Below are 11,566 nucleotides of genomic sequence, written 5' to 3'. Positions count from 1 at the left end.
TAAAGCAAGTAGCATTTGTGTGCCCAGAAGAGTAAAAGATGCTCATTTTGGGGAGTTCCCGTCCTGGCACAGTGGAAACGATTCTGACTAGGAACCATGAGGTTGTGGGTTCGATCCCTGACCTCACTCAGTGGGTTAAGGTGCCGATGTTGCCGTGAGTTGTGATGTAGGTTGCAGACACCCGTGAGTTGTGGTGTAGGTTGCAGATGCAGCTCAGGATCTGATGTTCCTGTGGCTGTGGCGTAGCTGCCGGCTGTAGTTCTGATTGGACCCCAGCCTGGGAAAGGCGGCTGTAGTTCTGATTGGACCCCAGCCTGGGAAACTTGATATGCCACAAGTGCAGCCTTAAGAAAAATGCTCATTTTAATTTGGAAAATCTATCAAGACTGTTGATTTTCCTTGTGGATATATAGTCTAGGTTGCATCATATGCAAAAGACCTAGGGAAACTTCCCTGAAATTTCTGCTGTACTTTCATCTTAAGTAGTCCTCCAGGTCTTGAGGACTTAATGATGACTTCCAAACAAAATAGAAGATACAGGATGAAGCCATTAAAAATTAAGCGGTAATTAAAATGGATAGTTTTGATTTTCCTTTTAACATAAACAGACTGTTTCTATTTTTTTTAAAAAAACTAAGATTTCCTCTTCTGTTGTGTTTAAGTTAATATCACTTAACTAATTTGATTAGTAGAAATGTATTTGCATTAAAAATTTGTTACCATACACACACTGAAAGAAATGGGTGATTTTCTCTTTAACTGTTATGTAAGAAATGCCACATCTACTTATGACTCAAAATTCATAGGCAATAGAAGAAAAAAATTGATAATTTTGACACCACACACACACAGCTCATGGGATAAAACATCATAAGCAAAACAGAGCTAATTTATGAACTGGCAGAAAATATCTGTGACACGTGCCACAAACAGAGGGCTTAGTACATCCTTAATATGTAAAGAATTCTTAAGAGACTAAGAAACAAAAGACTGAAACTCCAAAAGAAAAATGGGAAAAGTTATGGACTAACAATTTAAACTTGCAAGTAATGATACAAAAATGGCATTTGAGCGTCTGTAAAAGATTCAAATTCACTCATAATTTAATAGTTTCCAATGAAAATAATATCGAGATGTCCTTTCTTAACTGTTAGGTTAATGAAAATTAAAAGTTCGATGGCATTCCTGTTGATGAAGCTGTGAGGAAATAGGTTCTCTCAAACACTGCTAGTATGAACACAAGCTGGTACAATTCATGTAAGTGGGAATTGGACAATTACCATACCATTATGTTTACCACTGCCTTTTGACCAGCAACTGCACTTTTAGGACTCTTCCTTATAACTATACCTCCAACACTACGAAAGTACCTATGTAAGTATTCACTGCAGCTTCAATCAGAATTGCAGAATACCTGTCCAGTCACTTGTGATGGAACGTGATGGAAGGTAATATGAGAAAAAAGAATGTGTATATATATGTATATATATATATATATATATATATATATACACACATATATATAAAACTGGATCACTTTGCTATATAGCACAGACTGACACAACATTGTAAATCAACTATAATGAAAGAATTTCAAAAAAAGAAAACAAGCCACAAAAAAAATTAAAGATGAATAGAAAAAAATACACACCAGGATACTCTTCCAGTAGGTACCAAAATAACTGAAGAAAATTCGGCATTTTTTTCTTAAAATGAGAACATAGAGTTCCACGGTATAAGAAGTCATAAGAATGAAACTCTCACAGAAATTTATAGAACAAAATGTAGACGAAATCCTCCAATTAAAGACCCATGTGTCGTTTCAGTGCTTTCTAACCCGCTTTTCACAGCGAGGAATTAATCCCCCTGGGGGATGCAAACACACTTCAAAGAGAAAATTATGCCCAGATATTAGTACTGTAGAGCATAAATTTTATACCTAAGTTTGCTCAGATATTTTGGTAGAGATCGGAGATACAGATCCCAGGAACAAGGACTAATTTTAAGGTAGATTCTTTGTAATAATCTAAATGGCAAAAATTATGCATTAAACAATATCAGAAAAAGGCAAAAAAAAAAAAAAAAGAATTACACAATACTGGAAACAACCCAAATGCCCATGAGAATAATTGAAAAAGCTATGGTCTATTCATTGAATGGAATACTATGCAACAATAAAAGAGTAAAAGAGCAAAGTGTAGAAGACTGTATTATGCTACCCTTTATATCAGAAAAAGGAAATCCTTTTATATCAGCAAAAGGAAATATAAGAAAACAATTTGTCAGTTCATTTGTCCAAAATAAATACAGGAAGGATAAACCAGAAACTACTGAGATTAACACCTAGAGGTGGTGAGTGAGAAGAGGGTTGAAATGAGTATGTCAGTTTCTTAGCACCTATTTTGTAACTATAGTAACTTTCACATATCCCCTCCCCAGTAAACAGTTTGAATCAGCTGAAATGGAATTTGGGGAGAACTCAAAATGGACTGTTAGAGAGTAATGAATGTAACTATTATAGATGAATGACATAACCACACTGAAGGAGATGGGAAAAGAAATTTAGCTGATTAGTAAATTTGGAAAATAGCACTTTGTTGCATACTATAAGGTTAGAGACAAAAATGAACATTATACACATATACTCTAGTTAGTAAATATATTTGTCAGAGGGGTCTGGGTTAGTGATTCTGAACTACTTCTGTGTATATTAGAACTGAAAAAAATATGTTGTGGATAATGGGAGCTAGATTTCTCACTGTCAGAGAAATAAGTTACAAATAGAAAAGATAGAAGAGAAGGTTAGAATCTGAGCTATGAACAATTGCCAACAAACTGGATAACAGATGAAATGGATAGTTATGTAGAAACACAAAATTTATCAAGACTAATTTGCAAAGAAGTAGCAAATCTGAATAGACCTATAACTAGAAATGGGATTGGGTAAGTGATCAAAATTCTCCTGACACAAAAAAAGGCATGGACCTGATGGCTTTATTGGAGAATTCTACTTAACATTTAAAGAAGAATTAAACCTTCTCAAAATTTTCCAAAAAATTGAAGAGGAGATGACTTTTTGACTCATTCTATGAGGTCAGCATTACCTGATACCAAACCAAAGACACTGCAAGAAAACTACAGACCCATTTCCCTTTTGCGCATTGATGCAGAAATTCTTCAGACAACAACAGCAACAACAAAAACACCACTGCCACCAAACAAACAAAAACAAAAACCTAGCAAAAACAATTTAGCAGCATGTTACATGGATTAACTGAGATTTATTCCTAGAATGCAAAGATGCTTCAACATAGGAAAATTGATCAATATGCCACATCAACAGAATGAAGGTAAAAATTCACATGGAAATCTTTGACACATAGAAAGCTTTTGACAAAATTCAAGCCCCTTTCATGACAAAAATACTAAAAAAAAATGAAGAATGGAGGAAATTACCTCAATATAATAATAAAAGTCATGGATGGAAAACCCACAGCAAACCTCATATTCAATGGTGAAAGACTGAAAGATTTTCCTCTAATATTGGTAATGAACTAAGGATACACACTTTCACCACCTCTATTCAGTATAGTACTGAAAGACCAAGCCAGAGCAATTAGACAAGAAGAGAAAGTGTGCAGACTGGAAAGGAAGAAGTAAGATTATCTGTTTGCAGATCATATGATCTTATATAGAAAACCTCAGAGAGTCCACCAAAAACCTCTTACAACTAGTAAATAAATTCAGCAAAGTAGTAGTGTACAAAGTCAACACACAAAATTACTTGTACTTATATTTGTGAGTGAACAATTTGAAAGGGAAACCGCAAAATAATTGCATTTATATTCTTATCAAAAAGATGGAGTTCCCATTGTGGCTCAGCAGAAACGAACCTGGCTAGTATCCATGAGGATGCAAGTTCAATCCTGGGCCCCATTGAGTGGGTTAGGGATCTGATGTTGCTGTGAATTGTGGTATAGTTCACAGATGCTGCTTAGATCTGGTGTTGCTATGGCTGTGGCATCGGCTGGCAGCTGCAGCTCTGATTTGACCCCCTAGCCTGAGAATTTCCATATGCTGTACCTGGGGTTGGCCCTAAAAGAAAAAAAAAAAAAAAAAAAAGAATAAAATACTCATGAATTAACCAAGTTTGTGGAAAACTTATATAATGAAAATTACAAATCATTATGAAAAATTAAAAAGTATGTAAGTGGAAACATATCAAGAATTGTAAGTCTTAATATTGTTAAAATATCAGTGCTACTACCAAAAGCAATCTACAAATTCAGTTCAATCCCCATCGAAATCCTGATGACATTTTTTGCAGAAATAGAAAAACCCATCCTAAAATTAACACACAATCTCAAGGGACTCGAAAAAGCCCAAACAATCTTTAAAAAGAACTAAACTGGATGGTGCTCACTTCCTGATTTTAAAGCTTATTACAAAACTATAGTAATCAAAATAGTGTGGTGCTGGCATAAAGACAGATATGTGGACCAATGGACTAGAATAGAGAACCCAAAATATATACTAACGTGTATGGTTACATGACTTTTGAAAAGGTGCCTAATGCATTCAATGGAGAAAGGACAGTCTTTTTAACAAACAATACTGGGAAACTGAATATCCACATTCAAAGGAATGATATTGGAACCTCGCCTAACACAGTATATAAAATTTAACCTAAATGAATCAATTATCTAAATGTAAGTCCTAAAACAATAAAACTCTTAGAGGAAAATGAAGGATACACCTTCATAACATTGGATATGGCAATGATTTCTTGGATATGGCACTAAAGATGCACAGATAAATTAACCAATTGGATTTCATGAAAAAATATTTTAAATTATGCATCAAAATATACTATAAACAGTATAAAGGAAAGCAACTGAGTGAAAGAAAATATTTGCAAATCATGTATCTGATAAGGGATTAATATCTAGAATATATAAACCCATTTCAAAACTCAACAACAACAAAACAATCAGATTGAAAAATAGGCAAAATATTTAGGTCACCAAGGAAGATAATATGAATGGCCAACAAGCACATGAAAAAGAAGCTCAGCATCACTAATCATTAGGGAAATGCAAATGAAAACCACAAGATATCACTTCACACCCATTAAGACGGTTGCTATTAAAAACAAGAGAACACCAAATGCTGGCAGGTATGTGGAAGAATTGGAATTCTTGATTATAAAATTGTACAGCTTCTGTGGAAAACATTATGAATGTTTCTCGAAAATCGAAAATGGAATTACCAGAGCTCCTGTTGTGGTTCAGTGGGTTAGGGACACGACATTGTTGCTGTGATGATGTAGGTTCGATTCCTGGCCTCTCTCCTTGGGTTAAGGATCTGGCATTACTGCCAGCTGTGACGTAGGTTGCAGACGAGGCTTGGATCCAGGGTTTCCACGTCTGTGGCTTAGACTTCAGTTGTAGCTCTGATTCCACCCCTAGCCTGGAATCTTCCGTATGCCTTTGGTGTGGCCCTAAAAAGAAAAGAAAAATGAATCACCATATGATCCTGCAGTTTTATCCCTTGGTATATGACCAAAGTAATTGAAAGCAGGGTTACAGAGAGGTATCTGTAGACTCGTATTCATAGCAGCGTTATTCACAAATGCTGAAACGTGGAAGAAACCCAAGGGTCCATTGATAGATGATTGGATAAGCAAAATGTGGTATATACATACAGTGGAACAGTATTCAGCCTTTAAAAAGAAGGAAATTCTGTGATATGTTACAACATGGGTGAAAATTGAGGACATTATGATCAATGAAATAAAGCAGTCACAAAAAGGCAAATGCTGTATGATTCCACTTGCATGAGGTACTTCGTCAAAGTCATAAAGACAAAGCATAATGGTGGTTGCCAGAGGCTGGGAGCGGGGCAGAATGTGGAGTTACTGTTTTATAGATACAGAGTTTCTGTTTTACAGGAGGCAGAGGATCATAGGGATGGGTGGTTACAGTGATTGCACAGCAAGGCCAATGTGTATCACACCACTGAAGGGCACACTGAGAAATAGTTTGGATGGTAAATTTTATGTTTATATTTTATCATGCTAAAAAGTGACGCAGGTGTTGAAAGGATATAAGTGCTAACCTGAGGGAGCGTCTAGTGGTCAAATCTGGAACAAACTGAACACGAAAATAGTAAGTGTAATGAATTATAATTCATAGAATAAAGCAAATATCCATACCAACATAAATAACTGAACACTTAAATTATGGAGAAGAGACAGCTTTTTCTTATGAAATAATTCCACTAAGTTCTTTCTTCGGCATTCTAAGACCATTTTTAGGGAGGCCCATGTATTTTTAGTGACATTTTGAAACGTATAAAAGAGAAGGGCAATTTGTTCCAGGGGAGTCATATCTTCTGAGTTTATCTGGTTAATCTGCCACTAAAGAAATGAAATAACAAAGAAGTGTTGGCCTGGGAAATTAAGTGTTTTTAAGAGTCAGAGGCATGTAAGAGGGGAAAACAGAATAAAGAACGAAAGAGCATCAGCTGGAGTGGAACAGCTGGGAATTTTAATCCAGGGAACAAAGCTTGAGGAGGTGTATATTGAAGAAGTTTATATAGGAAAGTTTGTGTTTGAGGTTAAAAGCCTGCCCTCTCCCTAGATAGCCATGAACAAACCATTTTGAGTGAGAGAATCATAGACATTTAGATGTCCTTTTGATTTCTTATTTTATGGAGGAGGAATTTGAAGAACAGGTGGAAGCAACTGACTTAAATCATAATTATTTGCTGCTATTATATTAATTATTGTACACAATTTGTTGTTTTAATAGGGTTTTCCAGTGAAATAAGGGATGAAAAAACACCTTAAAAATTAGAATATACAAAGGTGGTTAATTTGTCTCAAAAATCAATTATTCTACTATATTTATGATATAGGTATTATTACTACCTCCCTTTCACTCACCCAGTAAATACTCCCTGAAAACCTGTTGTCCCAGGAGGGGGAATAAAATGGTTAAAGGCCCCATTTAACTCAGAATTAGGCTGCCTGTCTCCTGGAGTTCCCTGGTGGTTCAGCAGGTTAAGGACCTGGCATCGTCACTGCCATGGCTTGGGTTGCTGCTGTCCCACTGGTGCAATCCCTGGCCCTGAAACTTCTGCATGCCCTGGACACAGCCGAAGAAAGGCTGCCTGCTTTGACCATTTGCTACCTGTATGGCCTCTCGTAGGTTGCCTCTCCTCTGTATGCCTCAGGTTCCCACTCTGTAAATTGGAAAAAATGAAAGTCCCAAATGCACAGATTTGGGTGAGGAGGTAATGAGATGATGCTTAGGTGAGAACATGGCTTAAAGAAAGTGCTATGTGTGTAAGCTATTGTTAGAATCTGTAGTCCTTTTGAAAGATTCTTCTGTAGGATTATCATTGAAGCACAGATCAAATCAGAATTCATGTTCAAGCTTAGGTTCACTGCATGCTTTTAGGTCCTAGAAGAGTAAGCATACCAGGGGTTATCTTTATTGAGATGCTAAAAAGCTTTTCTGTACTATTGCTGAACAAATTGGTTAAGAAAATTGCCTTTATGAAAAGGTTTCAAAAAATTTTATGTAGTGTTGTTAAACTCATGTAGCCATTTTTTGTTAGATAGTAGTCTACCATGTGAACTAATGTTGCTAAATTCATTTATGTAAATAGAATACATATTTGTATTTTAAACAGAAGTGGGCGGGTATTTCTGTAGTGTTTCCTGTTGCCAGTTTAGCACAACGAGATTTGCTGTCCTTTGGAACCAGTATCTTCTCCATGGTCTAGCACCAAGGTCATTTGATTTTTGTTGTTCTTTGTTTAAAATTTTGTTTAAATTTTGTTTAAATTTTGTTTAAAATTGTGTCATGCTAGCTCCTCTTTATAACTTGACTGTCAAGATTAAGAATATACCACTTAATAAAGAAAGTGCTTGCCATTCTTTTTTTTTTTTTTTCTTTTTTGGCCATCCAGTGGAGTTCCCAGCCCAGGAATCACATATGAGCTAGAGTAGTGACCTAAGCCACGGCTGTGGCAACACCGGATTCTTAACCCACTGCCCTGGGCAGGTATCAAACGCACATCCCTGCCTCTGCAGAGACATGGTCTATTCTATTACACCACTGTGGGAACTCCGGTCCTTTTTCATCTGAAGTTATGAAATGAAAAAATTTAAATACAATCATTTCACCAAAATTTAACCAAAGTAGGTAATTGAGGTCAGGATTAGCTTGCCGTTTTTGAAAGTCTGTTTTCTAGAACATATTTGCGCAAATGTCATTTTATTGTGCTATTATAAAGCAGAGTTGATGCTTGATATTTATTAGGTGCTCGTGCGTATTTATTGAATGAAGGGACACCTGTTTTGTTTATGCATATAGTAGCCATTTGTAATTGACGGGTCATCACTTGTAAACAGATTAGTTGTAGCCGAGGTGCTTTGAAGCAGCTGGCGCTTTTGTTGAAGTGCTGTTTACGCTATTATGTGCTCTGAAATTCCTTTCAAAACTAATATTAAAGAAAAATTAAGTTCAATAATAATTCCAATTTATGAATATAAATTCAGTATGAGTGTGGATGGGTTACTGGTGATCCAAATATTTTAAGTCGTGATTTCCCTGCTTATTAAACAGTCTTTTTTGTTCACTATCTTTATACAGAGCTGGATTTTCAGAAAGATAAATACAGACTATTCACAAATAATTGACTATTCAATTTCTTTGATTGACTAATACAGTCTTTTGCCTCTCTTCATTCCTGTTTTTTTGTTTCTTATTTCCAGAATCATTTCTTAAATGGTGTGCTGAGATAACTTAGGCCTAAAGGATAACTCAAGATAGTTTCAATTGTCATTTAAGTAACATTGTTTTGGAGGGTACTGGAATGGATATATCTCATTTGACTGTACTTCCTATTTCTTTTTTTCTTTTGTCCTTTTAGGGCCACCCCCACGGCATAAGGAGGTTCCCAGGCTAGGGGTCTAATCGGAGCTGTAGCCTACACCAGAGCCACAGCAATGCCAGATCCGAGCCCCGTCTGCGAACTACACCACAGCTCACGGCAACGCTGGATCCTTAACCCACTGAGCGAGGCCAGGGACCGAACCTGCAACCTCATGGTTCCTAGTCGGATTTGTTTCCGCTGCGCCACGACGGGAACTGCAGTCTATCCCATTTCTTAAGCTATGTTTATACTCATTGTGAATGTTTAAACATAAGAGCGTATATATTTGTGTTTAAGTTTTATTTCTTGATGCCCAACATGTGTGAGCGTATTAAAACACTTCATTAGTAGTGATTGGAAACCTTTTCTTTAATGAGATCAGGACTCTGTAACGCTCTAGCCTGTTTGGAAACGGATCGATGGCATAAAACACCCCTTCATCCTCCTGAGGACCTTCCGAGTAGCCCAGGAGTGGGCTTGTGCAGCGGCATGTTGTGTGTTCCAGCAAAAATGGGAACTTAAAAAAACCGTGCACTTTCTCAGTTCAACCAGATTTCATGGATGTACATGGGAACAACAACAACAAAAAGAGGTTTTCAGTGTGTGATGGTCGGATTCCCCGATTCCAGCAGAGAGGAAGAGGAACCATGCAGTGCTCTGGGGGATAGGGCCAAGGGATCCTATTTCGTAAGAAATGCCACATGTCAGTGGCATAACACAACACAGGTGTATTTCTCACTTGTATCACTTTCGGATGTGGGTTGGACCACTCACCTTGGTGGCTTTTCTTCACCAGTAACTCTGGGATCCAGCTGATCCCCTTTCAGCTGCACAATGGGAGAGAGTGTATGTAACAGTCGAGTTTCAGAAGGAACATCTTAACTTTTGCTGTTGAGAAATGAGCAATGTGATCCCAACCCTGTGGCTGAGAATTGTGGCCTCCTACACGCAGATGAGGAGCAAATGCTGCGATGAAGGCACAGCCTCGCTGCTTCTGCATCTGTGGATAGTGATTCACACAAACACACAACTGACGAAAGAAGAAGGTGCACAAAGCAGCTCTTCCGCTGGACGCACGTTACTACTGACCGCTCCCCAGAGGGCCTCGCCTCTCCCCACCCTTGTAGAAATCTTACTATAAAGGAATGACCTCTGCCAAGTGCTAGTCTGTCTTTGTTATCGCTTCGGAATATATCACTAGTCGCTCCAGTAGAAAGTTTCCAGTTCTACGTCCTGGCCAGACTTTTGATTCTATGCTTTGCATAGAGTTCTGATATTTAATAGAACTTGCTCCTTTTTTGTGTTATACTAGTGTCCAAAGTATAACGAAGGTTGGCTATAACAGAAGGCAGTGTAGACCATTGGGCTCTAAAATGACAAACGTCATGACTTAGGATGATCTGAAATCAAGGAGGGCTAAGAACATCTTTTAAAAAGGGGAATATTCTTCTCATCAGAATAGCTGTAGGTTGAAGTCCACTGATAAAAATAGTAAAAGGCTTTGGCTAAGAAAGTGGCAAAAATTAAGGGAAGGTGTACAAAATCTTACAATATTAAAGTTGTATTAGAGATTGTGTATTTAATCCTTCTGTTCGGAAAATCAAGAAATTGAGTTGAAACCATGATGGCTATACATGGAAGTTCTGAAAACCTCTAATTCCAAATTCATGAAGTACAAACTGTTTCCTTTAATCTACCTCTTACCTTTCTTTTCAGTGCTATATATTCATTCAATGCTATTGCCTCATCTCCCCGTCATTTCCTTCCTCCACATTCAGTAGCTTAGAACAGCAAGCATTTATTTTCCTCTTAGTGGATCAAGCTGAGTTTGACTTGAATTTGCCATCATGCTATGGATTGGACTTAAATTTTCTTGATGTATTTCCTCTTTCTGCATGATCCACGAGCACCTGAGGCATGCTCTTTTCACAGAGGACCATAGGAACTCACGAGGCAAGCTGATTTAAAACCTCTGGTTGCATTAATCTACTCTTGTTTTCTTGGGCAAAGCAAATCGCATGGACAGGTCCCAAGTCATTGAGGCAGGGAAATGAGAGAATATTTACTGAAAACAATCCAGTCTATCATGTTCTTTATCAGGCCACGTTTTCTGTATTGTTGAGGGTGAAGGCTTATTTGCAGTATCAAAAAGACCCTGTGGTTGGAACAAGATTGTAACTCATTTTTCACGCTCCTCACGCTTTGGAGGGAGGTCAGAATTCCAGGGCAGGCGAAAGGGTCTGCTCTGGGGCCCAGGTTCCTTTCCTCTCATTCCCTGACGCTCCATAGGGCGGTGTCCTTATCACCTGCTTGAGGCTTTCTGACCAGCACAGCTTTACATCCCAGCCCATGGGAACGGGTGGAAGAAAGAAACTTGCCGCAGGAGCGATTCCCTTTCAAAGTCATTTGAAAGTGGTGTATGCCAGCTCTGTTTGCGTTCCATTGGCCAGAGCATCGTGAAATGGTGAGACCTTGCGACCAGGTAACCCGGTGAATGTTAGTCTCTCATGTCGAGGCCCGTGTGCAGCTAAAACCTTGAGGAGAAGCAGATATAAATAGATAGTGGGTGACAATCAGCAGTCTGTGCTCTCAGGAGAGTTTGTACTAATTACACAGATTT

The sequence above is a fragment of the Sus scrofa genome, chromosome 5 (assembly GCF_054392235.1).
Source record: "Sus scrofa isolate SSC_HxYL_T2T_F1_AM1 chromosome 5, Sscrofa_HxYL_maternal_Yorkshire_Landrace_v2.0, whole genome shotgun sequence".
Classification (NCBI taxonomy): domain Eukaryota; kingdom Metazoa; phylum Chordata; class Mammalia; order Artiodactyla; family Suidae; genus Sus; species Sus scrofa.
This window is presented reverse-complemented; position numbering follows the sequence as displayed.